The sequence below is a fragment of the Phocoena sinus genome, chromosome 16, assembly GCF_008692025.1.
Source record: "Phocoena sinus isolate mPhoSin1 chromosome 16, mPhoSin1.pri, whole genome shotgun sequence".
In the NCBI taxonomy this organism is placed as follows: Eukaryota; Metazoa; Chordata; class Mammalia; order Artiodactyla; family Phocoenidae; genus Phocoena; species Phocoena sinus.
Genome location: NC_045778.1, coordinates 46,489,088 through 46,515,840, shown reverse-complemented (window position 1 = coordinate 46,515,840; position 26,753 = coordinate 46,489,088). Strand labels below are relative to the sequence as shown.

Below are 26,753 nucleotides of genomic sequence, written 5' to 3'. Positions count from 1 at the left end.
TCTTCTCTGATTGCTGTGGCTAAAACTTCCAAAACTATGTTGAATAAGAGTGGTGAGAGTGGGCAACCTTGTCTTGTTCCTGATCTTAGTGGAAATGCTTTCAGTTTTTCACCATTGAGGATGATGTTTGCTGTGGGCTTGTCATATATGGCCTTTATTATGTTGAGGAAAGTTCCCTCTATGCCTACTTTCTGGAGGGTTTTTATCATAAATGGGTGTTGAATTTTGTCGAAAGCTTTCTCTGCATCTATTGAGATGATCATATGGTTTTTCTCCTTCAATTTGTTAATATGGTTTATCACATTGATAGATTTGCGTATATTGAAGAATCCTTGCATTCCTGGAATAAACCCCACTTGATCATGGTGTATGATCCTTTTAATGTGCTGTTGGATTCTGTTTGCTAGTATTTTGTTGAGGATTTTTGCATCTATGTTCATCAGTGATATTGGCCTGTAGTTTTCTTTCTTTGTGACATCCTTGTCTGGTTTTGGTATCAAGGTGATGGTGGCCTCGTAGAAGGAATTTGGGAGTGTTCCTCCCTCTGCTATATTTTGGAAGAGTGTGAGAAGGATAGGTGTTAGCTCTTCTCTAAACGTTTGATAGAATTCACCTGTGAAGCCATCTGGTCCTGGGCTTTTGTTTGTTGGAAGGTTTTTAATCACAGTTTCAATTTCATTGCTTGTGATTGGTCTGTTCATATTTTCTATTTCTTCCTGATTCAGTCTTGGCAGGTTGTGCATTTCTAAGAATTTGTCCATTTCTTCCAGATTGTCCATTTTATTGGCATAGAGTTGCTTGTAGTAATCTCTCATGATTTTTTTTATTTCTGCAGTGTCAGTTGTTACTTCTCCTTTTTCATTTCTAATTCTATTGATTTGAGTCTTCTCCCTTTTTTTCTTGATGAGTCTGGCTAGTGGTTTCTCTATTTTGTTTATCTTCTCAAAGAACCAGCTTTTAGTTTTATTGATCTTTGCTATCGTCTCCTTCATTTCTTTTTCATTTATTTCTGATCTGATTTTTATGATTTCTTTCCTTCTGCTAGCTTTGGGGTTTTTTTGTTCTTCTTTCTCTAATTGCTTGAGGTGCAAGGTTAGGTTGTTTATTCGAGATGTTTCCTGCTTCTTAAGGTGCGCTTGTATTGCTATAAACTTCCCCCTTAGAACTGCTTTTGCTGCATCCCATAGGTTTTGGGTCGTTGTGTCTCCATTGTCATTTGTTTCTAGGTATTTTTTTATTTCCTCTTTGATTTCTTCAGTGATCACTTCATTATTAAGTAGTGTATTGTTTAGCCTCCATGTGTTTGTATATTTTACAGATCTTTTCCTGTAATTGATATCTAGTCTCATGGCGTTGTGGTCAGAAAAGATACTTGATACAATTTCAGTTTTCTTAAATTTACCAAGGCTTGATTTGTGACCCAAGATATGATCTATCCTGGAGAATATTCCATGAGCACTTGAGAAAAATGTGTATTCTGTTGTTTTTGGATGGAGTGTCCTATAAATATCAATTAAGTCCATCTTGTTTAATGTATCATTTAAAGCTTGTTTCCTTATTTATTTTCATTTTGGATGATCTGTCCATGGGTGAAAGTGGGGTGTTAAAGTCCCCTACTATGAATGTGTTACTGTTGATCTCCCCTTTTATGGTTGTTAGTATTTGCCTTATGTATTGAGGTGCTCCTATGTTGGGTGCATAAATATTTACAATTGTTATATCTTCTTCTTGGATCGATCCCTTGATCATTATGTAGTGTCCTTCTTTGTCCGTTTTAATAGTCCTTATTTTAAAGTCTATTTTGTCTGATATGAGAATTGCTACTCCAGCTTTCTTTTGGTTTCCATTTGCATGGAATATCTTTTTCCATCCCCTTACTTTCAGTCTGTATGTGTCTCTAGGTCTGAAGTGGGTCTCTTGTAGACAGCATATATAAGGGTCTTGTTTTTGTATCCATTCAGCCAATCTGTGTCTTTTGGTGGGAGCATTTAGTCCGTTTACATTTAAGGTAATTATCGATATGTATGTTCCTATTCCCATTTTCTATATTGTTTTGGGTTCGCTACTATAGGTCGTTTCCTTCTCTTGTGTTTTGTGTCTAGAGAAGTTCCTTTAGCATCTGTTGTAAAGCTGGTTTGGTGGTGCTGAACTCTCTCAGCTTTTGCTTGTCTGTAAAGGTTTTAATTTCTCCATCAAATGTGAATGAGATCCTTGCTGGGTAGAGTAGTCTTGGTTGCAGGCTTTTCTCCTTCATCACTTTCAGTATGTCCTGCCACTCCCTTCTGGCCTGTAGGGTTTCTGCTGAGAGATCAGCTGTTAACCTTATGGGGATTCCCTTGTGTGTTATTTGTTGTTTTTCCCTTGCTGCTTTTAATATGCTTTCTTTGTATTTAATTTTTGACAGTTTGATTAATATGTGTCTTGGCGTGTTTCTCCTTGTATTTATCCTGTATGGGACTCTCTGTGCTTCCTGGACTTGATTAACTATTTCCTTTCCCATATTAGGGAAGTTTTCAACTATAATCTCTTCAAATATTTTCTCAGACCCTTTCTTTCTTTCTTCTTCTTCTGGAACCCCTATAATTCGAATGTTGGTGTGTTTCATGTTGTCCCAGAGGTCTCTGAGACTGTCCTCAGTTCTTTTCATTCTTTTTTCTTTATTCTGCTCTGCAGTAGTTATTTCCACTACTTTATCTTCCAGGTCACTTATCCGTTCTTCTGCCTCAGTTATTCTGCTATTGATCCTATCTAGAGTGGTTTTAATTTCATTTATTGCGTTGTTTATCGTTGCTTGTTTCATCTTTAGTTCTTGTAGGTCCTTGTTAACTGTTTCTTGCATTTTGTCCATTCTACTTCCAAGATTTCGGATCATCCTTACTATCATTATTCTGAATTCTTTTTCAGGTAGACTGCCTATTTCCTCTTCATTTGTTAGGTCTGGTGGGTTTTTATCTTGCTCCTTCATCTTCTGTGTGTTTTTCTGTCTTCTCATTTTGCTTATCTTACTGTGTTTGGGGTCTCCTTTTTGCAGGCTGCACTTTCGTAGTTCCCGTTGTTTTTGATGTTTGTCTCCAGTGGCTAACGTTGTTTCAGTGGGTTGTGTAGGCTTCCTGGTGGAGGGGACTAGTGCCTGTGTTGTGCTGGATGAGGCTGGATCTTGTCTCTCTAGTGGGCAGGTTCACGTCTGGTGGTGTGTTTTGGGGTGTCTGTGGCCTTATTATGATTTTAGGCAGCCTCTCTGCTAATGGGTGGGGTTGTGTTCCTGTTTTGCTAGTTGTTTGGCATAGGTTGTCCAGCACTGTGGCTTGCTGGTCGTTGAGTGAAGCTGGGTGCTGGTGTTAAGATGGAGGTCTCTGGGATATTTCCACCGTTTAATATTATGTGGAGCTGGGAGGTCTCTTGTTGACCAGTGTCCTGAAGTTGGCTCTCCTACCTCAGAGGCAGAGCTCTGACTCCTGGTTGGAGCACCAAGAGCCTTTCATCCACACAGCTCAGAATAAAAGGGAGAAAAAGTAGAGAGAATTAGTAGAAGTATGAGTAAAGAAAGAAGGAAAGGTGGAAAGGAAGGAAGGAAGAAAGAAGCAAAGAAGGAAAGAAAGGAGGGAGGGAGGGAGGGAGGGAGGAAGGAAGGAAGGAGGGAAAGAAGGATAAAAGACAGAAACATGATACAGTAAAAATAAAATAAAGTATAATATAGTTATTGAATTAAAAAATATTTAGAAAAAAAAAAAGGGACGGATAGAACCTTAGGACAAATGTTGGAAGCAAAGCTATACAGAGAAAATCTTACACAGAAGCATAGACATACACCTTCACAAAAAGAGGTAAAGGGGGAAAAATCATAAATCTTGCTCTCAGAGACCACCTCCTCAATTTGGGGTGATTCGTTGTCTAAAGGAGGGAAGGAAGGAAGGAAAGAAAGAACGAAGGTAAAGTATAATAAAGTTATTACAATTAAACTTAATTATTAAGAAAAAGAATTTTTAAAAAAAAATCATGGACGGATAGAGCCCTAGGACAAATGGTGGAAGCAAGAGTATACAGACAAGATCTCACACAGAAGCATACACGTACACATTCACAAAAAGAGGAAAAGGGAAAAAAATCATAGATCTCGCTCCTAAATTCCCCCTCTTCAATTTGGGATCATTCCTTGTCTATTCAGGTATTCCACAGATGCAGGGTATATCAAGTTGATTGTGGAGCTTTAATCCGCTGCTTCTGTGGCTGCTGGGAGAGATTTCCCTTTCTCTTCTTTGTTCTCACAGCTCACAGGAGCTCAGCTTTGGATTTGGCCCTGCCTCTGTGTGTAGGTCGCTGGAGGGCGTCTGTTTTTTGCTCAGACAGGACTGGGTTAAAGGAGCCGCTGATTCGGGGCCTCCGGCTCACTCAGGCCGGGGGTTGGGGGATGGGGGAAGGAGGGGCACTGCGTGCGGGGCGGGCCTGCGGCGGCAGAGGCAGCGTGACGTTGCACCAGCCTGAGGCCCGCCGTGCGTTGTCCCGGGGAAGTTGTCCCTGGATCCCGGGAACCTGGCAGTGGCGGGCTGCACAGGCTCCAAGGAAGGGGGTTGTGGAGAGTGACCTGTGCTCGCACACAGGCCCCTTGGTGGCGGCAGCAGCAGCCTTAGCGTCTCCCGCCCGTCTCTGGGGTCCGCGGTTTCAGCCGCGGCTCGCGCCCCTCTCTGGGGTTCGCGCTTTTAGCCGCGACTCGCGCCCGTCTCTGGGGTTCGCGCTTTTAGCCGCGGCTCGCGCCCGTCTCTGGAGATCCTTTAAGCAGCGCTCTTAAACCCCTCTCCTCGCGCACCAGGAAACAAAGAGGGAAGAAAAAGTCTCTTGCCTCTTCGGCAGGTGCAGGCTTTTCCCCGAACTCCCTCCCGGCTAGTCGTGGTGCACTAACCCCTTCAGGCTATGTTCAAGCCGCCAATCCCAGTCCTCTCCCTGAGCTCCGTCCAAAACCAAAACCCGAGCCTCAGCTTGCAGCCCCACCCGCCCCGACGGGTGAGCAGACAAGCCTCTCGGGTTGGTGAGTGCTGGTCAGCACCGATCGTCTGTGCAGGAATCTCCCCGCTTTGCCCTCCACACCCGTCGCTGTGCACCACTCCGGGGTCCCGAACCTCCCCCCTCCGCCTCCCGCAGTTTCCGCCCGCGGAGGGGCTTCCTAGTGTGTGGAAACTTTTCCTCCTTCACAGCTCCCTCCCACTGGTGCAGGTGCCGTCCTTATTCTTTTGTCTCTGTTTTTTCTTTTTTTCTTTTGCCCTACCCAGGTACGTGGGGAGTTTCTTGCCTTTTGGGAGGTCTGAGGTCTTCTGCCAGCCTTCAGTAGGAGTTCTGTAGGAGTTGTTCCACGTGTGGATGTATTTCTGGTGTATCCGTGGGGAGGAAGGCGATCTCCGCGTCTTACTCTTCCGCCATCTTCAAGGTCCCCCTGGGGAATTTTTTTATTCTCTCGCTCTCAGTTCTTCCTGATTTCCCGGCTGAGTCCCACAGCAGCTTTTGCACATGCCTACTTCCTTTATGAATTCCTGGCCTCCCCCCCGAGCCCAGCTCATGGCACATGCCCTCGGAAGCAAGTCTCGGAGAAAGAGCCTGCCCTCTCCCTTCTTCCTCTCCACCAGTCTAGCTGCCTTTTTCCCGGCAAGCGTCATGCTGGGCTGGTCCTGAGCTTCATCGTGTGTGTGGGCACATCTTATGTCTTACTCCCTCACACATCTCCTTTTGTCCTGCCCTCCCCTCTGTCCGGTGCCCAAGCATCCTGCTGTTACATTTAGACCCTTGTGGTACAATTCTTGAAATGCACCAACTGTCTCATGCCTCCATGGGTGTCTTTCATGTTGAGACCCATTCATTCCCTCAAGGGCCCGCTTCACACATTGTAATCTGATAGTCGTGCCTTGAATATTCACAGAGCATTTGTTGACCACCTACTGTGTGCATGGGAGCTGGGGTGCAGATGCCGGGAGATACAGAGATGGGTCGGACTGTTTGTGCTATTGGTAGAGAAGGGGAGAGAAATGTGGGAACAAACAGAGATTACTCCTAATAAAAACATGAACCAGCTATAGTGAGGACCCAAGGGGAGAGGGAGCACCTGTGCCCTGGAAGATGTGGAAGTGGGCCCCCGGGACAGGAGGAGAGGGTCATACCAGCCATCAGCCAGAAGCCAGTGGGGGTTTCCTATGTCCCCCTTTGCTGATGGCATTTCACTGTGACTAGTGTAGAGCAGAGGGACACCTCTATAACAAAAGATCTCTAATGGTGGATTTGGTTCACTGTGGCAGGTGGTTGGAAAGAAACATTGAGGGCTGTAGATATCCCTAAAGTAACACATGGGCAGGTGCCAATTCTCTGTATCTCTGGGGCCAGGCTTTGCCCTAAGAAGATAAGCAGTCCTTGGTATGGTTTCTCAGCGCTGGAGGGCTTCCTTATATTCTTCTGCTCTAAGAATTTGTTGGTTACATACTCATTGCTCAACAGCTCAGATACTTAGATGCCCTATTTCTGTGGAAAGGCCTCAAATACTAAGTCTCAGGATGAGGCTAAATCACAAGGTCCTCCCAGTCCAAACCAGATCGTGTTTTAAGTTTCAGTGGACCTTTGACTTTTTATTCATGGATGGTACTTATCTCAGTTTGTAATTGTGTGTGTGTGTAAATACCTCTCTACTCTTAAGTTATTTTAAAGACAAGAACTATTGCTTTCTCTTCAACCTTTTATCCATACTGCCTGCACTGGGCTTGGTCTATAATAAGGAAAGAATGAACAGGACAGACACCCATCCAGAGAAGTGAACTTCTCTGTCAACAGTGGTTTGCACAGCACAGTCTGAGAATAGATAACTGACTTTTTTTAAGTTGAGGTATGGTTGATGTACAATATTATGTAAGTTTCAGGTGTACAACATAGTGATTCACAAATTTTAAGGATTATGCTCCATTTGTAGTTATTATAAAATATTGGCTATATTCCCTGTGTTGTACAATATACTTGTAGCCTATTTTATACCTAAGAGTTTGTACCTCTTAATCCCCTACCTTATATCTTGCCCCTGCCCCCTTCCCTCTCCCCACTGGTAACCACTAGTATGTTCTCTATATCTGTGAGTCTGTTTCTTTTTTCTTTTTCTTTCTTTTTAATTTTGGATAACAGACTTTTAATTTGGTCAAGGAAAAAGGGCAGAAGAAAGTCATCATTTACCAAAGTCCCTTCCAGCAGATGGTGTTTGCAAAACCGAAAAGGTCTTTTCAAAATAGAATGTGCTTTGATGGAACAGATCTATATCCGGGTTGTAGTAGCGTTTATATGAATCTGTACATGTGATAAAATTTTATAGAACTGTATGCAAAAAAAGGAGACAGGAACTGTACATGTAAAAACTAATGAAATCTGAACAAGGTCTGTAGTTTAGTTAACAGTATTGTACCAGTGTCAAGTTCTTGGTTTTGATACTTATATTGTGGTTATGTAAGATAAGAGGGGAATACATGGGAGCTTTCCACTGTTTTTGCAACTTCTGTGTGAGTCTAAAATTATTTCAGGAATTCCCTGGTGGTCCAGTGGTTAGGACTCCGCACTTTCCCTGTCAAGGGCACGGGTTCAATCCCTAGTTGGGGAACTAACCATAGATGTGTGGCGTGGCCAAAAAAAAATTTTTTTTTTCAGAATCAAAGGTTAAAAGAAAAATACAATGAGATACCACTACATACCTATAGCTAAAAAAAAAAAAAAAAAAGGCAAATGAAACAAAAATAGATATTACCAAGTGCTGACAAAGATACAGAACAACTTGAACTCTCTTGCATTGCTGGTGGGAATATAAAATGGTACAGCCACTTTGGAAAACATGTAGTTTTTTACAAAGTTAAATATATACTTACCATACAAAATAGCACTTTCATTCCTAGGTATTTACCCAGGAGGAGTGACCTCTGTTCACACAGAAACCTGTAGGCTAATATTTGCAACAGCTTTATTTTTTAAATATTTATTTATTTTGGCTGTACCTTACTGCTTGCGAGATCTTAATTCCCCTACTAGGGATTGAACCCGGGCCCTCTGCAGTGAAAGTGCAGAGTCCTAACCACTGGACCGCCAGGGAATACCCAGCAACAGCTTTATTTCTAACTGCCCATAACTGGAAAAAACTCACATGTCCTTCAACAAGTGAGTGGATAAACAAACTGGACATCAATGGACTATTACTCAGTACTAACAAAGGACAAACACAACTCTCTGGATGAATCTCAAATGCATTATGTTATGTGAAAGAAGCCAAAAAGGTACATTCTGTATGACTCAAAAGGGTACTTACTGTATGATTCCATTCGTATGACATTCTGGAAAAGACAAAAGTATAGGGTTAGAAAACAGATCAATGGTTGCCTGGGGCTGGGAATGGGGGAGAAGATTGACTTACAAAGGGCATAGGGAACTTTTTGGAATGTATGAAATAGTCTGTATCTCAGTTATGGTGATGATTACATGACTATATGTTTTGGTAAAAACTCATAGAACTGTTACCTAAAAATGACAAGTTATTGCATGTAAATTATACCCCAGTAAATCTGACTTTAAGATGAAAACACAACCACCAACAAAAATGAATAATTAATGATGTTCTTTGGCTTAAATACCCATGAAGAATTCAGTGTCTGTTACTTGTCCATGATTTGTAAGGATTTGTGAAGTCATTGGGTATATAAGATGTCTCGTTCAAACACAGGAGTGTAGCCTCTTCAGTACTTTGACCTCTCATTGAGCAATGGAAATAACTATCACCATAGAAATGGATGCTCTAATCTTTTTAAACAGAATGCTGCTGGGAGATTAAAACAAAAGCTTCTGGTTCTTGCTTTAGCGGATGCAGTCTTTAGTATGTGAATATTTAATCAGATGTCACTCTGTCTCCTCTCCTGGCTTCTTTGCCATTAAAACAGTCATTAATGGAGTAGACTTCTGTTTTGGATTGTTTTAAATCTCAGCCATAACAACTGTGCTGTGACTTTTTTTTTTTTTCCCTTAGAACGGATGAGAAAATATCCTATTGGGGAAACCCAATGTTTTGATTTGATGGGAGGAAGGAAGGCTAACTTCAGCACTACAGCCAGTATAATTTAAATATAACTCACAAATGTCTACAGCAGGAACTAGAAGATTCAGACTGTAAATTCAATGCCCTGGAGCTCTGAAGCAGTGTCTCTTGATAACCACCATCCTTTGTAAATCGAAGTCAAAATTTGAGTTTTAAAATAATTTATTTATTTTATTTATTTATTTTTGGCTGCGTTGGGTCTTCGTTGCTGCGTGCGGGCTTTCTCTAGTTGTGGTGAGTGGGGGCTACTCTGCTGGGGTGCGCGGGCTTCTCACTGCGGTGGCTTCTCTTGTTGCGGAGCACAGGCTCTAGGCGCGTGGGCTTCAGTAGTTGTGGCACGCAGGCTCTAGGGTGCAGGCTCAGTAGTTGAGGCTCACGGGCCCAGTTGCTCCACGGCATGGGATCTTCCCAGGCCAGGGCTCGAACCTGTGTCCCCTGCATTGGCAGGCGGATTCTTAACCACTGCACCGCCAGGGAAGTCTCCTCAAAATTTGATTTTGAAGGAGGATTTAACTATGAACTGTTAACTGTGATTTGTGAGGTTGAAGGATATAACGTCTACCTTTATGGAATAGATAGCTGGATAATGCATGTGAGGTTACAACAGTCTTTTCCCAGCAGAAGACTCCTTGTTAATTTAAAACCAGGGTTTACTAGATTGGCTTGGATTAAATGCGATCCAGTGGTCTTTTTCAGCTGAGCAAACACTTAATCATTAACCACATGTTATGCGTGTTATGAGGGGTTGGGTTTGCACAGGCAAGTAAGCATCAAGCCCTGTTTTTAAGGAGCTCACCATCCAGCAGGGTTGACAGAGCTCTGTGCAGCCCCCTTAAGGTCAGCTGCAGGGGAGACCCCTAAGGAGGAGGCCCTGACCTGGGATGCATCACTTGAGTTGGGCCTTGGTGTGTAAGGAGGCTTTTGTTTGGTCCTGAAAGAGAGCGCCCAATTTTTCAGGCAGGAGGAGACAAGTGCTGTATGAAAGCTTTTGTGATCAGGGAATCATGACATTGAAATGGGGCAAAGAATTTCTTCCCTTCCTCCCCAACTAAATAAGTGTTAAAGTAAAAGCAATATATATATATATATATATATATATATATATATATAAAACGTATACAGTAAATATTCAGATTATCAGGAAAGATATAAAATTATAAGTAATTTACCCCCTCTATTAGTTTCTATTGCTGGTATAATTAATTACCACAATGTCAGTGTTATGAAACGACACAAATTTATTATCTTAATGCTTCTGCAAGTCAGAAGCCCAGCATGGGTCTCACTGGGTTAAAATCAACATGTCCGAGGCTTTTGCCCTTTCCTGGCTTCAAGAGGCTGCCAGTGTTCTTTGGCCCATGGCCTCTTCCTCCATCTTCTCTCCGACCATTTTTTTGTAGTCAAATCCAGGAAAGGGTCTCTGATTTTAAGGACCCATGTGATTAGACTGGGGCCACCTGGATAATCCGGGCTACTCTTCCCATGTCAATATCCTTAATTTATCACATCTGCAAAGCTCCTTTTGCTGTGTAAGGTAACATAGTCACAGGTTCTGGGGGGGTTAGGATGTGGACGGGGGGGCCGTTATTTTGCCTACCACATCCTCCCACCCTTATTCCTTTTGTCCTTCCCACTGGTAAATTATTTGGATACCAAAGCTAGCATATATGTAATATATATTTATTTATCTGTGTTTATTTAAGTTTTTAATCCCATGTTTGATCATACTATGTAAAGCTATACCTTAAAGCACTTTCCTTTTATTAGCATTCACTGAGCTACCTGTCTTGTTGTAAGTGCTGTAATTGGATTCTAGTTAGTAGCTGTTACTTTATTTTGAAGGTCACAAATAATGATGGAGTGACCATCATTGGACATACATTGACATTCTTTTCCACACATGTCCTTAAGGAAAATACACTGAACTGCTGGAATTAGAGTAGATGTGGGTTGTTAGTTCTGAAAGAAGATTTTGAGAAATTAATAAAAGGGAAAAGGAATGCATAATACTGAAGAAAGTAAGCTCTTTAAAAGCCTTAAAGAAAGAAGCGAGCATTTGTTTATGGTTTATTATGTGCCAGTCACTGTGCCAGAGGGTGACTTCCTTTTTTTCACGTGATATTCCACTGTGGTACCGAGAGAGCGGTTGTTAACCCCAATCTGCCGCTGAGGGAAGTGAGCAGTAGAAGCTCGTGTAACTTGCCCCAGGTTGCAGCTCTAGGGTTCACATCACCCTTCCTCCCTCAGAGACAATGGGGACCTCTTAAAGTTATATCCCCTACATCTCAGTCCTCTAGTGTGGGCAGCATACCCAAATGGTGACCCTTTTGATACCCTTAGATTGTTTAGCTCTTTGAATATTTGAGGTGCCCTCATAGGCATTATTTTCACTTAACAGAAGGTCTCACAGAATGAGTGGCTTTTAACGAGTTTTAAATGGAGCACTGCTAGCGCACAGCACCCTCGGAGGCGTCACGCGTTGTGGCCGGTGGCTCTGGCTGGGCAGCTGGGTCTGCAGCGAGTGGGTGAGTCCACCTTCAGCCAGCCCTCCGCGAGTCGTCCCTGACGGGCTCTGTCTTGGGGGATGACGTGGGCCTCGTCCGTCCCAGGCTGAGCTGGGGCTCACGGTAACCAGGGCAGCTGCTGGTCTGGAGGCCTTGTCACAACAGAAGTTCTCCTGGCACTGGTCGCTCTGGGATGTTTGCGTGTTGGTGTTTGAAGCTCCTGAAGCCCCTAGATGAGGCCATTTAGGGGTGCTTCTTCAGAAGAGCTTCCACACACCAGGTGCCTATAGTTGCTGCCTTGGTCTGGCCTGGCAGGCCCAGCGGTGGCTGGTACGTGGTGATTACCAGGCTGCTGGCTGTTAGCCGCCTCATTCTGGAAGAGGGCAAGGGGGTTGGAGTCCACGGTAAACTGACCTGGATGCAGTGGTGGTTTTGCCACCGGGATCATAAAAATCAGGGTGCTATGTACTGTTCAGGGTGCACGGGTGACTTCGACGGCTCAGGCCTTATTCCACTTGCTCTCGTACAGAAGTGTGTGCAAAATTGTGTGTATTGCTTCTCCAGAGTGAATGGTGGTTGATTAAAGGGTGTCAGAACCGCCTGCTTTTTAGCCTGTTTAGCTCGGCTCTAGCTGGCCTGGGCCCAGGGCCTCTGTGTTCCTGGGCTTCTGTCGCTTAGAATAGCTGCATGGCAGCACAGAGACAAGGGGCTGTTTGTGTGAATTCAGACCAGTGGCAGCTGCAAGAAAGGAGAGTGATAAAGTCCTTCTGTTTTCCTTTCACTGAACTCTAAGGGCTACTTTAGGATTTTTATAACATTACAGCGTTCCTTAGGAAAGCTTGACTTGGAGCATTTATTCTAAGGATTTTAGGGATCTTTTGTGAGGGGAGGTGCTGTCTGTCAGAAGGACCATCTGACAGGGATGGAACTGTTGGCTGGACCTAGCTACCATCGGGCTGTGTGATCTTGTGCCAGTCACTCCCCTTCTCTGGTCCTGTGAGCCAGGGAGCTGGGACTAGATCAGCCAAGTGATTCGCACTCAGTACCAGCACTTTGGGTACTGGTACACTGGTACTAGGACCCTGGGTCCCAAATGACATACTTTGCTGAGGATTTGGAGCCCAACAGAGCTGCTTCTGATTCCTGGGTCGCAGCACTTATTAGCTCTGTGAGCCCAAGCAAGTGACTTCACCTCCTCGGCCTCCGTGATCAGATGGGGATAAAGTCACTTGGATCATGGGGTGGTCGCCAAGATTCAGTTCAGTTAAATGAGGTGCTGCGCAAGGAGAGCACTTTGCCAAGTGGCTGGCTCCTGGTTAGGGTGCAGCTAAGTGTGGCCGCCGTTAACTGTAAGCTGCGTGGTATGAGGGCCTTGCAGCACCCCTTTACTTCTTGTCATAGAGTGAGTGCCTCCCGTTAGCCTTAATTACAGTGAAAAAGATTCTGATAACTGTGGACCAGTGGGAAGTCCTTTCTCCCAGGGTTCTCTGTTCTTTCCTGTTACTTTAATTTGCTCCTTGAGGAGTTAGTGACCGACCTGTGGGGTCTGAGGAGTGGGTGGGCTCTGCTTACTGGGCTTCCCTTTAGGAATGATTCTATAACATGAAACAAAGCTAAAAACAAACACGGTCCAAGGGACTTCCCTGGTGGCCCAGTGGTTAAGACTCTGTGCTTCCACTGCGGCGGGTGAGGGTTCGATCCCTGGTCGGGGAACTAAGATCCTGCATGCCGAGTGGCGACGCCAAAAAAAAAAAAAAAGTGGTCCAGATGGCTCAACTTGGGGCTTCTCAGTTTGGAACTTTGTTATTTCAACATGGCTTTTTCATGGTTCCTAATTTTTGTTATTAGAAGACAAATTTATGAGGCGTAGACGATGCAGAGGAAAAATGCAACTCTTTGTTTTCCTTGAGAGAGAGTACAGGGATGTGTAAGGAGGAAGGCTTAACCTCTTCCCAAATATGTATTGAACTCTGCTATTTTTAAGACATTTGGAGATGCAAAAATGAATTCAACTGATGTAGTCCTTGTCGCCATAGAGATTGGTTTATTGGAGCAGGGCAGCCATTAAATTATAGAAATAATGATTTAATTATAGTTGTGATGGTGCTAGGAGAAATACTGTGTATAATTATTGTGCAGTGTAGGATCGCATGTGATAGGGAGATCAGAACATCACCCTGGGGCAGTGGCTTCTAGCTTGAGATCTGAAGGATGAGAGGGGAGTGTGCCAGGGGAGATGAGTGCGTCTCTCCAGACAGAAGGAACACATGGGCAAGGGCAGAAGGGAGCTAGGCTCCTTAGAGCGACTGCAGGAAGGCCAAGGTAGCTCAGAGGCCAGCAAGCTCTGGGGACAGAGGGATATGGATCATTCAGAGAGGTTGGCAGGGGCTGGACATCCAGGATCCAGAATTTTTTTTTTAATTTAGTATTTATTTTATATTGGAATATAGTTGATTTACAATGTTGTGTTAGTTTCAGGTGCATAGCAAAGTAACTCAGTTATACATATATACATATCCATTCTCCCTCAGATTCCCTTTCCATATAGGTCGTTACAGAATATTAAGTAGAGTTCCTTGTGCTATATAGTAGGTCCCCATTGATTATCTATTTTTTATATATATAGTAGTGTGTATATGTTAACAGGATCCAGATTTTATTCCAAAGAGCAGTGGGAAGGATTGAGCTAGAAAAGGGCCTTGATGCAATTTCATATGTGTTTTTAAGAGATCACTCTGGTTTCTTAGTGGAGCTTAGATTTGGGGACTAGGAGCATAAAAAATAATGGGGAGACCAGTTTGGAGGCTTCTGCAGCCATCCAGGTTTATTATGATGGCCTGTTTCTCAAGTGTGGAATGGAGATTAATATTTAGGAGGTACAGTGCACAGGACCACCAGATTGACAGGATGGGAGATGTGAGGGAGGGGAAGGAGCCCAGCTCAGTTCCAGTCCCGAGCAACTGGAAGAACTGTGGTACCATCTGAGCAGATAGAAAATTTGGGGGGATTGTGGTTTGGGCGGGGATGGAGATCTGCTGGACACACTCCTTCTTCTTTGGGGATGTGTTCCCCCCTAGATGTTGTGTTGCTTGCCCCCCATCCCCCTCAGGCCTCTGCTCAGATGGCCCCTTGTTAGGGAAACCTTTGCGGACCACGCAGTGGTCCTCCCCACTGCACCTTTCACCGTCTGACAAATTGTCTATTTTCTTATTTCTTTAGAGTGTATATCCTCTTAGGAGGGTGTGCGCTCCTTAAAGGCAGGAATTTTTGTTTGTTTTATTCTCTGCTGTGTCTATAGCACCTAGAACAATGCCTGGCGTGTAGAAAGCCCTCAATAAGTACTCCTTGAATGAATCATGAGTTTGATTTTCATTCTGGTTTTAATATCCTTTTCAAACGTGAGTGACTTTTAATTAACCTGAGGCTAGAAAGAGGCGTAGCGACACTGTTCATTTGACATATCAAGTCTTTTTTTTGTTTGTTTAGGCAGGATGAGTAGAAAAGTTTGATTTTCTTCTTTTTTTTTTGCTTTTTAATTTCTGTGTTAGAAATGATAGAAGAGGGCAGTTATGAAAATATTTGAATATCACATCTTTTAACATTCTTTACAGATCAGTATAAACATGTAGCCCTCCATCTGATATATTGTTCAGATTTGGGGCTAAATTACAGCACATTGTAATTCCTCTGAGCTAATTATTTTTCTGGGAGCGGTCATTGACTTTTTTTTTTTTTTTGCGTTACGCGGGCCTCTCAATGCTGCGGCCTCTCCCGCCGCGGAGCACAGGCTCCGGACGCGCAGGCCCAGCGGCCATGGCTCACGGGCCCAGCCGCTCCGCGGCATGTGGGATCCTCCCGGACCGGGGCACGAACCCGCGTCCCCTGCATTGGCAGGCGGACTCTCAACCACTGCGCCACCAGGGAAGCCCGGTCATTGACTTTTTGATTGCATCTTTTTAATTGCCAGGGAAGGGTATGGAGGTTAGGATCCAAACTCCCTTAAAGTAGAAATCTGAGGGCAGCACAGGAAAAAAACCTTTTGTCAGAGATATTGCTGGATCCCTGGGTCTCTACACAGCCAGTAATTTGAAAGTACTAGTAGTTCATAAATGGTTTCCTGAAATCTTTTTTACTTTGGGTTCTAAATCAATTGCTATCACTTGTAAACAGGATCTGTACTTGTGAAAGAGAAGGCTGTATATGTAAATAAATGGTTATGGGTACAGCTGTTGAAGTCACACCTCTGTTTGAATCCCACCCCCTCCCCTCCCCCCAATCACTTACTAGCTTGTGACTTTGTGCAAGTTACTTAACCTCTTTCTTTAAAATGGGTATTACCAAAATTGTTTTATTATTTGAGGGGTTAGGGGAAGACAGATATTCATTATTGTTACCATTTATAAGCTTAACATAATTGATGGTATTACTAAATGGGATTTAAATGTAGACGTATCTTAAAGAGAACTGTGTTAGAGGGTATAATTGGCTCACTCCAGTGTTCCCCAAACTTGCCTGAACATAAGAATCGCCTCGAAGTGCTTGTTAAAAATATAGATTCTCTGGCAGCACCCAGATTTACTGACTTAAGTCTCCAGAGGAGGGGCCTGGGAATCTTGCAAAGTAGGTAGGGTGATGACACATCCTGGATTTTGTGAGACTGTCCTTGCTTCCAGATATTCTGCTTGGTAGATTCTAGACGTGTGTTTATACTTGTCAGATTATATCCCAGTTTTTAGACAGGTAATATGTCACCGTTTATATAGGCCACCTTATTCAGAATCTTCTCTCTAATCAAAGCAGACATAACATGCTTCTGGCTTCCCAGGAACATGAGAGGATTTATAGCTACAGCACAACAGTGTTGGTGTAAGTTACTCAGCTTTCTTGGCTTTCTTTCTCTTTACAAAACCTATCTGATTTTAGTAATCTGCTCTGTGAAATATACTCAGGGACACCATCAAGTATCTTGATGGCCTTCTGTCCTCCTGAGTCTCTAAGGCGTCAGTTACTCCAGGCTGTCAGAGTGGCAGTGACTGTGGACGCAGTGACTCTGCAGGGGGGCGAACCCCAAGCTTTGTTCATTGAAGGCCAAGCCTGCAGAGCTGCTCTTTCCTCCTCTGAGAGCTGGGAACCAGGAAGGAACGTTTCACTCCCCTGCACTTAGGACAGCCTGTTCTTAATCAGCTGTTATGGAAAAACAGCATTTTGTTGTTTTCACACAAGCCTGCAAGTTCATTTCCCTTCTCTGGCCCAGGCAGTAACTAGTCATGTTCCCATCAGTGACAAAGGAAGATGAACATCTAAAACTTTTTATTCTGAAAGCTGAGCTTTCTGCAGACATCACAAGTGGAGTTCACACCTCTTTGAGGAATACAGGATTCTCATTGTCTCTAAGGCGGTACCTCACCATGCCAGGTGGGGCTAGGGGTAGCTGTTTTTTCATATAAGTCTATGAAGATTTAAAGAATTTCCTCCAGCAGCCATTTTTCATATGGTTTCATACTGATAGTTTATTTCAGGTTGGACTTAATGGTATCTTTCTCTTTATATTATCGTGGGAGAAATTGATTTATGGTGCGAATCTCACTTGGGTGATAAGTTCATTTTCTGACCTGCGACGAATCAATCTACTTTTTGGAGCTCTTGTTAAAGTGGAACAGTTGATGTGCGTTTGTAAATTTGCACATTTTTACTTTCTTAGCAAAAGCCTGTGAGGTCTGGAGGGCATCCACCTAAATACATTTAAAGCTGAGGATCTGGATATTGAAATGGAAGGCATTCCTTCCTTTCTTTTCTGCCCCAGTATTCTCACATGACAAAACTTTGCGCGGTATTAAGTACCAGAATCCTGAAATTTTAGTGAATTTAAGAACAAGTCACTCAGAAACTGTTGTGAAATGCGGGCAGATATTTGTCATCCTGTGGGCGGACCTAAAGGACTGAACCTTCCCGGTATTAAAGGCAGGAGGCGGGTCTGTGTGCAGGTGAGTTTGTCGCCTTCTTCTGTCACGTGGGCAGATAGCAGGAAGCAGGAGGAAGCAGGCCCTCAGTGGGGACTCCCCTCGACTCCCTCAGGAGCTCAGCTATGGGATGAGTCTGGGCCTGCATCTTTCTTTCCCAACTTCTCTTGCTGTTCTGGCTTTTTTTTTCTTTTGTCATCTGAAAATCATCTTTGTGTGGGGAGAGGCTGGAGGTGGAAATTTAAGAGTCTTCTTTTTACAAGGAGTAGAGATGATTACCCAGGTAAGTGGTGTTCTGATCAGTCATAGCCACAGATTGATACCTTGTCAGGTGAGCTGCCTCTTGGGGAGGGGGGAGTTTGTGGAAGGACAGCCAGGCAGCTGGGCACTCCGGTCCTGTTGACAGGGAAGAGGCAAGGCCCGCGCCAGGCATTTCTAAAGTGCAAATACAGCACGTAGTAAAGACACCATCTTGGTCCACAAAGCAAGACCTCTGGTTAAACAAACTAAAAGCCATCCAACCAACCAATTCCTCCTTTCCTCCAGCAAATACATGTGTACATACATACAACAAAAATGGACAGTGATGGAAGAGGTGCAATTTTAACTTTGTTAAATACCCATACTTAAAATTGCAATTGTTTATGTAACTATGTATAATTATCTAAAAAATAGTCCCAAGGTTTTTTTGCTAGGGTTTTAATGATACCATGTATTTTAACGTCTTTCCACATTGTCTAACCTAGGAACATAGGAACCCGAGGTTCCTATTCTACCCTTTTTTTTTTTTGAAACTCCTGCAGCACGGAATAGACGACAGAACACCTTATAAGGACTTAGAGACGACCTGTTGAATTGGATTGAAGCATGACTCAGTCCATTTATGTAGGTGGAACTCTGCCTTACTTGCTTGTGGGTGTGCACATATTCATGATGTTTATTTACAAGCTGTCTTAGCTAAAGAAATGTCTGCTGATTTTTCTTAGTCTGTGTGAATCATATGGAATTACCTCTGCCAATTAATTTCTTTAATTAAGCCAGAGAAGAGGGAAAAATCAAACACGTTTCATTAAGTACTCTGCCTAGAGTAAGTTAAAAATGTAACAAAGTACCTTTGTGTATAATACAAAATTGTGTATAAAATGATGTCTAAAACAGATAATTGTAAATAGTTGAATTCTCAGATCATTTCATTTTGGTCAGAATGGTAGTTTGTGGACAGGTTTCCCTCCTCGTCTCTAGTCCTCAGTATTGAAGGGAAGGTCCCAGGGATGTGCTGTGAATGGACAGGGAGAGGAGTTCCTCTACATGAGGTGAGAGGCACGGGAATGGGAGGCACATCAGGGCACATTAGAGGAAGCATAGGTGTTATCACCAGCACATAAATCACGAGTGGATGACAAGAGATGAATATGGCAAGGCTGGGGGGTACTCCATGAGGATCCTGGATGTCCAGAGAGCATGTTACTCTTTGGATTTTAAGCAGGAAGGGACAAAATACAATTTCTGCTTTAGAAGGTCTCTATACCTTTTTGGATTGTGGGCTGAAGACTACGACAGCAGTAGCAGCTCCAATTGCTCCTCCCCCAGCCCTCCCTCCCTGTCTCTGGTTTATTTCCTTGGAAGCACTTGTCACCACAGTAAACAGTATGCTTTATTTACTTGCCCTTTGTCTGCCTTCTCTAACTAGAATATAAACTTCCCGAGGGAAGGGATATAACTTTTCCCACTGCAGTATCTCCAGTGCCACCACCATGCCTGGCAAGTAACAGGTACTCAGCAAATAATTTATTAACCAATCAAATGCATGAGTCAGTTTCTGAAATCAAAGTGTGTCATTGTTCTCCTCACAGATTTTATAATTGATTACAAAAGGAAAAAATAGTAACAAATCAGTGGGGAAACTGGACAACACTGTAAACAAGGGGTCAAAATTAACATCACCAATTAGGGCTGGTGAGTGTCACATGCCTCTGGATGTCATATCCCAGCCAAGAAGGCCGAATCCGAATCTAATTGTGAATAAACACCAGAGAAACCTAAATTGAAGGATATTCTCTAAAATAGTTGGCATGTATTCCTCGAAAATATCAATGTCATGAAAGACAAAGAAGCTGAAGAACTGTTTCAGTTTAAAGGAGACCCAAGTTAAATGCAGTTTGTGATCCTATGCTGGGTCCTGGGCAAAAGAAAACTTCCATGAAGGACAGACATTAGGATGCTTGATGAAAGTGAAATATGCAAAGGGGGCCGGGGAAACAGATTGTGAGGTAGAGTGCTTCAGTGTAATTGAACTCTGGATAAATTGTCATGATTCAGAAGCTATATCTCTGGGTGGCTTGAGCCATGCCTCAGGACCCAGGGAAGCAGAAGAAAGGTCTGTAGGGGCAAGAACCCTAGAGTGGGATTCCGGAGACCTGGCTCTGCTACTGAAGCCGAGGGGCCATGTTTCTTCTCAGAGGCTGGAGTTCTGAGGCTCAGAGACTCTCTGGCTGTTACATAACTTTGAATCTGAGCAGCAGACTTAGTCCCAGTGCTGTGAATTTTAGGCAGAGGTGATAAGAACACCTACCAGTCAACTGTGGCTGCCTTTTGGGCTGGGATTCAAAAACCAATGAAAGAGGAAGAAATAAAGACGGTAACTGACAGGGTAACCTATTTATTAGCACTGATGTTCTTCTTCTTACTTGTCAGTTTCTTCTTGGTGAATACTCAGAGGGAGGTGGAGATAGAGAGAAGAGCTAAGTATTCAAAACATACAGTTTGGGGAGAATGTATGATCTTCCTGTCACTTAGAGTGGTGAAGCTAATTGCAAGGATTTATTTTATAGGGCAGTAGCTTTTAAGCCCAATTCCTTCTGCCTGGTTCCAGGGATCACTGAGACCCAGTGACGATAGATACTCGTTAACCCTGAACCTTTCTAGGATTAAAGAGTTCTTGGAAAAATCAGCTAAGATCCCTCATTAAATCTTTATATTTTTCTAACATCTTTATTGGAGTATAATTGCTTCACAATGGTGTATTAGTTTCTGCTTTATAACAAAGTGAATCAGTTGTATATATACATATGTCCCCATATCTCTTCCCTCTTGCATCTCCCTCCCTCCCACCCTCCCTATCCCACCCCTCTAGGTGGTCACAAAGCACCGAGCTGATCTCCCTGTGCCATCCGGCTGCTTCCCACTAGCTATCCATTTTACATTTGGTAGTGTATATATGTCGATGCCCCTCTCTCACTTTGTCCCAGCTTACCCTTCCCCCTCCCTGTATCCTCAAGTCTGTTCTCTAGTAGGTCTGCATCTTTTTTTAAATTTTTATTTATTTTATTTTTTTTTTTGCGATACGTGGGCCTCTCACTGTTGTGGCCACTCCCGTTGCGGAGCAGAGGCTCCGGATGTGCAGGCTCAGCGGCCATGGCTCACGGGCCCAGCCGCTCTGAGGCATGTGGGATCTTCCTGGACCAGGGCACGAACCCATGTCCCCTGCATCGGCAGGCGGACTCTCAACCACTGCGCCACCAAGGAAGCCCTAGTTCTGCATCTTTATTCCCGTCTTGTCCCTAGGTTCTTCTGACCATTTTTTTCTTCTTTTTTTTTAGATTCCATATATATGTGGTAGCATACGGTATTTGTTTTTCTCTTTCTGATGTACTTCACTCTGTATGACAGTCTCTAGGTCCATCCACCTCACTACAAATAACTCAGTTTCGTTCCTTTTTATGGCTGAGTAATATTCCATTGTATATGTGTTCCACATCTTCTTTATCCATTCATCTGTCGATGGACATGTAGATTGCTTCCATGTTCTGGCTATTGTAAATAGAGCTGCAATGAACATTTTGGTACATGACTCTTTTTGAATTATGGTTTTCTCAGGGTATATGCCCGGTAGTGGGATTGCTGGGTTGTATGGTAGTTCTATTTTTAGTTTTTTAAGGAACCTCCATACTGTTTTCCGTAGTGGCTGTATCAATTTACATTCCCACCAACAGTGCAAGAGGGTTCCCTTTTCTCCACACCCTCTCCAGCATTTATTGTTTCTAGATTTTTTGATGATGGCCATTCTGACTGGTGTTAGATGATATCTCATTGTAGTTTTGATTTGCATTTCTCTAATGATTAATGATGCTGAGCATTCTTTCATGTGTTTGTTGGCCATCTGTATATCTTCTTTGGAGAAATGTCTGTTTAGGTCTTCTGCCCATTTTTGGATTGGGTTGTTTGTTTTTTTGATATTGAGCTGCATGAGTTGCTTGTATGTTTTGGAGATTAATGCTTTGTCAGTGGCTTCATTTGCAAATATTTTCTCCCATTCTGAGGGTTGTCTTTTCGTCTTGTTTATGGTTTCCTTTGCTGGGCAAAAGCTTTTTTTTTAAGTTTTTAAAAAATTTTTAATTTTTTCATCTTTATTGGAGTATAATTGCTTTACAATGAATGGTGTGTTAGTTTCTGCTTCATAACAAAGTGAATCAGTTATACATATACATATGTTCCCGTATCTCTTCCCTCTTGCGTCTCCCGCCCTCCTACCCTGCCTTTCCCACCCTTCTAGGTGGTCACAAAGCACCGAGCTGATCTCCCTGTGCTATGCAGCTGCTCTTAAGTTTCATTAGGTCCCATTTGTTTATTTTTGTTTTTATTTCCATTTCTCTAGGAGGTGGGTCAAAAAGGATCTTGCTGTGATTTATGTCATAGAGAATTCTGCATATGTTTTCTTCTAAGAGTTTGATGGTGTCTGGCCTTACATTTAGGTCTTTAATCCATTTTGAGTTTATTTTTGTGTATGGTTTTAGGTAGTGTTCTAATTTCATTCTTTTACATGTAGCTGTCCAGTTTTCCCAGCACCATTTATTGAAGAGGCTGTCTTTTCTCCACTGTATATTCTTGCCTCCTTTATCAAAGATAAGGTGATCATATGTGTGTGGGTTTATCTCTGGGCTTTCTATCCTGTTCCATTGATCTATATTTCTGTTTCTGTGCCAGTACCATAATGTCTTGATTACTGTAGCTTTGTGGTATAGTCTGAAGTCAGGGAGCCTGATTCCTCCAGCTCTGTTTTCCTTTCTCAAGAATTCTTTGGCTATTCGAGGTCTTCTGTGTTTCCATACAAATTGTGAAATTTTTTGATTTAGTTCTGTGAAAAATACCAGTGGTATTTTTTTTTTTTTTTTTTGCACTATGTGGGCCTCTCACTGTTGTGGCCTCTCCCGTTGTGGAGCACAGGCTCCAGATGTGCGGGCTCAGGGGCCATGGCTCATGGGCGCAGCCGCTCCGTGGCATGTCAGATCTTCCCAGACCTGGGCACGAACCCGTGTCCCCTGCAGCGGCAGGCGGACTCTCAACCACTGTGCCACCAGGGAAGACCACCAGTGGTATTTTGATAGGGATTGCATTGAATCTGTAGATTGCTTTGAGTAGTAGAGTCATTTTCACAATGTTGATTCTTCCAATCCAAGAACATGGTATATCTCTCCATCTGTTGGTATCATCTTTAATTTCTTTCATCAGTGTCTTATAGTTTTCTGCATACAGGTCTTTTGTCTCCTTAGGTAGGTTTATTCCTAGATATTTTATTCTTTTTGTTACATTGGTAAATGGGAGTGTTTTCTTAATTTCACTTTCAGATTTTTCATCATTACTGTATAGGAATGTCAGAGATTTCTGTGCATTAATTTTGTATCCTGCTACTTTACCAAATTCATTGATTAGCTCTAGTAGTTTTCTGGTAGCACCTTTAGGATTCTCTATGTATAGTATCATGTCATCTGCAAACAGTGACAGCTGTACTTCTTCTTTTCCAATTTGGATTCCTTTTATTTCTTTTTCTTCTCTGATTGCTGTGGCTAAAACTTCCAAAACTATGTTGAATAAGAGTGGTGAGAGTGGGCAACCTTGTCTTGTACCTGATCTTACTGGAAATGGTTTCAGTTTTTCACCATTGAGGATAATGTTGGCTGTGGGTTTGTCATATATGCCCTTTATTATGTTGGGGAAAGTTCCCTCTATGCCTACTTTCTGGAGGGTTTTTATCATAAATGGGTGTTGAATTTTGTCAAAAGCTTTCTCTGCATCTATTGAGATGATCATATGGTTTTTCTCCTTCAATTTGTTAATATGGTGTATCACGTTGATTGATTTGCGTGTATTGAAGAATCCTTGCATTCCTGGGATAAACTCCACTTGATCATAATGTATGATCCTTTTAATGTGCTGTTGGATTCTGTTTGCTAGTGTTTTGTTGAGGATTTTTGCATCTATGTTCATCAGTGAATGTGGCCTGTAGTTTTCTTTCTTTATGTCATCTCTGTCTGGTTTTGGTATAAGGGTGATGGTGGCCTTGTAGAATGAGTTTGGGAGTGTTCCTCCCTCTGCCATATTTTGGAAGAGTGTGAGAAGGATAGGTGTTAGCTCTTCTCTAAATGTTTGATAGAATCCACCCGTGAAGCCATCTGGTCCTGGGCTTTTGTTTGTTTGGAAGATTTTTAATCACAGTTTCAATTACAGTGCTTGTGATTGGTCTGTTCATATTTTCTATTTCTTCCTGGTTCAGTCTGGGAAGGTTGTGCTCTTCTAAGAATTTGTCCATTTCGTCCAGGTTGTCCATTTTATTGGCATATAGTTGCTTATAGTAATCTCTCATGATCCTTTGTATTTCTGCAGTGTCAGTTGTTACTTCTCCTTTTTCATTTCTAATTCTATTGATTTGAGTCTTCTCCCTTTTTTTCTTGATGAGTCTGGCTAATGGTTTATCAATTTTGTTTATCTTCTCAAAGAACCAGCTTTTAGTTTTATTGATCTTTGCTATCATTTCCTTCATTTGTTTTTCATTCATTTCTGATCTGATCTTTATGATTTCTTTCCTTCTGCTAACTTTGGGGTTTTTTGTTCTTCTTTCTCTAATTGCTTTAGGTGTAAGGTTAGGTTGTTTATTTTAGATGTTTCTTAAGGTAGGATTGTATTGCTATAAACTTCCCTCTTAGAACTGCTTTTGCTGCATCCCATACGTTTTGGGTCGTTGTGTCTTCATTGTCATTTGTTTCTAGGTATTTTTTGATTTCCTCTTTGATTTCTTCAGTGATCTTTTGTTTATTAAGTAGAGTGTTGTTTAGCCTCCATGTGTTTGTATTTCTTACAGATTTTTTCCTATTAATTGATATCTAGTCTCATAGCGTTGTGGTCGGAAAAGATACTTGATACGATTTCTGTTTTCTTAAGTTTACCAAGGCTTGATTTGTGACCCAAGATATGATCTGTCCTGGAGAATGTTCCATGAGCACTTGAGAAGAATGTGTATTCTGTTGTTTTTGGATGGAATGTCCTGTAAATATCAATTAAGTCCGTCTTGTTTAATGTATCATTTAAAGCTTGTGTTTCCTTATTTATTTTCATCTTGGATGATCTGTCCATTGGTGAAAGTGGGGTGTTAAAGTCCCCTGCTATGATTGTGTTACTGTTGATTTCCCCTTTTATGGCTGTTAGTATTTGCCTTATGTTTTGAGGTGCTCCTATGTTGGGTGCATAAGTAGTTACAATTGTTATATCTTCTTCTTGGATTGATCCCTTGATCATTATGTAGTGTCCTTTTTTGTGTCTTGTAATAGTTTTTGTTTTAAAGTCTATTTTGTCTGATATGAGAATTGCTATTCCAGCTTTCTTTTGATTTCCATTTGCATGGAATATCTTTTTCCATCCCCTCAATTTCAGTCTATATGTGTCCCTAGGTCTGCAGTAGGTCTCTTGTAGACAGCATATATATGGGTATTGTTTTTGTATCCTTTCATCCAGTCTATGTCTTTTGGTTGGAGCCTTTAATCCATTTACATTTAAGGTAATTATCGATATGTATGTTCCTATTACCATTTTCTTAATTGTTTTGGGTTTATTATTGTAAGTCTTTTCCTTCTCTTGTGTTTCCTGCCTAGAGAAGTTCCTTTAGCACTTGTGTAAAGCTGGTTTGGTGGTGCTGAATTCTGTTAGCTTTTGCTTGTCTGTAAAGGTTTTAATTTCTCTGTCAAATCTGAATGAGATCCTTGCTGGGTAGAGTAATCTTGCTTGTAGGTTTTTCTCATTCATCACTTTAAATATGTCCTTCCAGTCCCTTCTGGCTTGCAGAGTTTGTGCTGAAAGATTAGCTGTTAACCTTTCGGGGATTCCCTTATGTGTTATTTGTTGTTTTTCCCTTGCTGATTTTAATATTTGTTCTTTGTATTTCTTTTTTGATAGTTTGATTAATATGTGTCTTGGCATGTTTCTCCTTGGATTTATCCTGTATGGGGCTCTCTGTGCTTCCTAGACTTGATTAACTATTACCTTTCCCATATTAGGGAAGTTTTCAACTATAATCTCTTCAAATATTTTCTCAGTCCCTTTCTTTTTCTCTTCTTCTTCTGGGACCCCTATAATTCCAATGTTGGTGCGTTTAATGTTGTCCCAGAGGTCTCTGAGACTGTCCTCAATTCTTTTCATTCTTTTTTCTTTATTCTGCTCTGCAGTAATTATTTCCAGTATTTTACCTTCCAGGTCACTTATCTGTTCTTCTGCATTGATCCCTTCTAGAGAATTTTTAATGTCATTTTTGTGTTGTTCATCACTGTTTGCTCTTTTGTTCTTCTTGGTCTTTGTTAAACCTTTCTTGTATTTTCTCCATTCTATTTCCACGATTTTGGATCATCTTTACTATCATTATTCTGAATTCTTTTTCAAGTAGACTGCCTATTTCCTCTTCATTTGTTAGGTCCGGTGGGTTTTTACCTTGCTCCTTCATCTGCTGTGTGTTTCTCTGTCTTCTCATTATGCTTAACTTACTGTGTTTGGGGTCTCCTTTTCGCATGCTGCAGGTTCGTAGTTCCCATTGTTTTTGGTCTCTGTCCCCCGTGGCTAAGGTTGGTTCAGTAGGTTGTGTAGGCCCCTGGTGGAGGGGACTAGTGCCTGTGTTCTGGTGAATGAAGCTGGATCTTGTCTTTCTGGTGGGCACGTCCTCGTTTGGTGGTGTGTTTTGGGGTGTCTGTGGCCTTATTATGATTTTAAGCAGCTTCTGTGCTAATGGATGGGGTTGTGTTCCTGTCTTGCCAATTGTTTGGCATGGGATGTCCAGCACTGTAGCTTGCTGGTCTTTGAGTGGAGCTGGGTCTTGGCGTTGAGATGGAGATTTCTGGGAAATTTTCACCATTTGATATTACATGGAGCTGGGATGTCTCTTGT

At 42.4% G+C, this 26,753-nt stretch overlaps 1 protein-coding gene across 6 annotated transcripts in view; it reads left to right on the top strand.

The window, feature by feature from the left end:
• The window catches only part of SGMS1 (sphingomyelin synthase 1), a 297,752-nt gene that overhangs the window by 104,471 nt on the left and 166,528 nt on the right, over positions 1 to 26,753 (top strand). The window contains exon 1 of one of the 6 annotated variants that reach the window (XM_032608558.1): positions 17,690 to 17,835. The exons of the other annotated variants lie outside the window; for them this stretch is intronic. The gene's annotated coding sequence lies outside the window, so the exon portion shown is untranslated. Of the gene's footprint in view, positions 1 to 17,689; positions 17,836 to 26,753 lie in introns of those variants that run through there. 6 annotated transcript variants of the gene reach the window in all.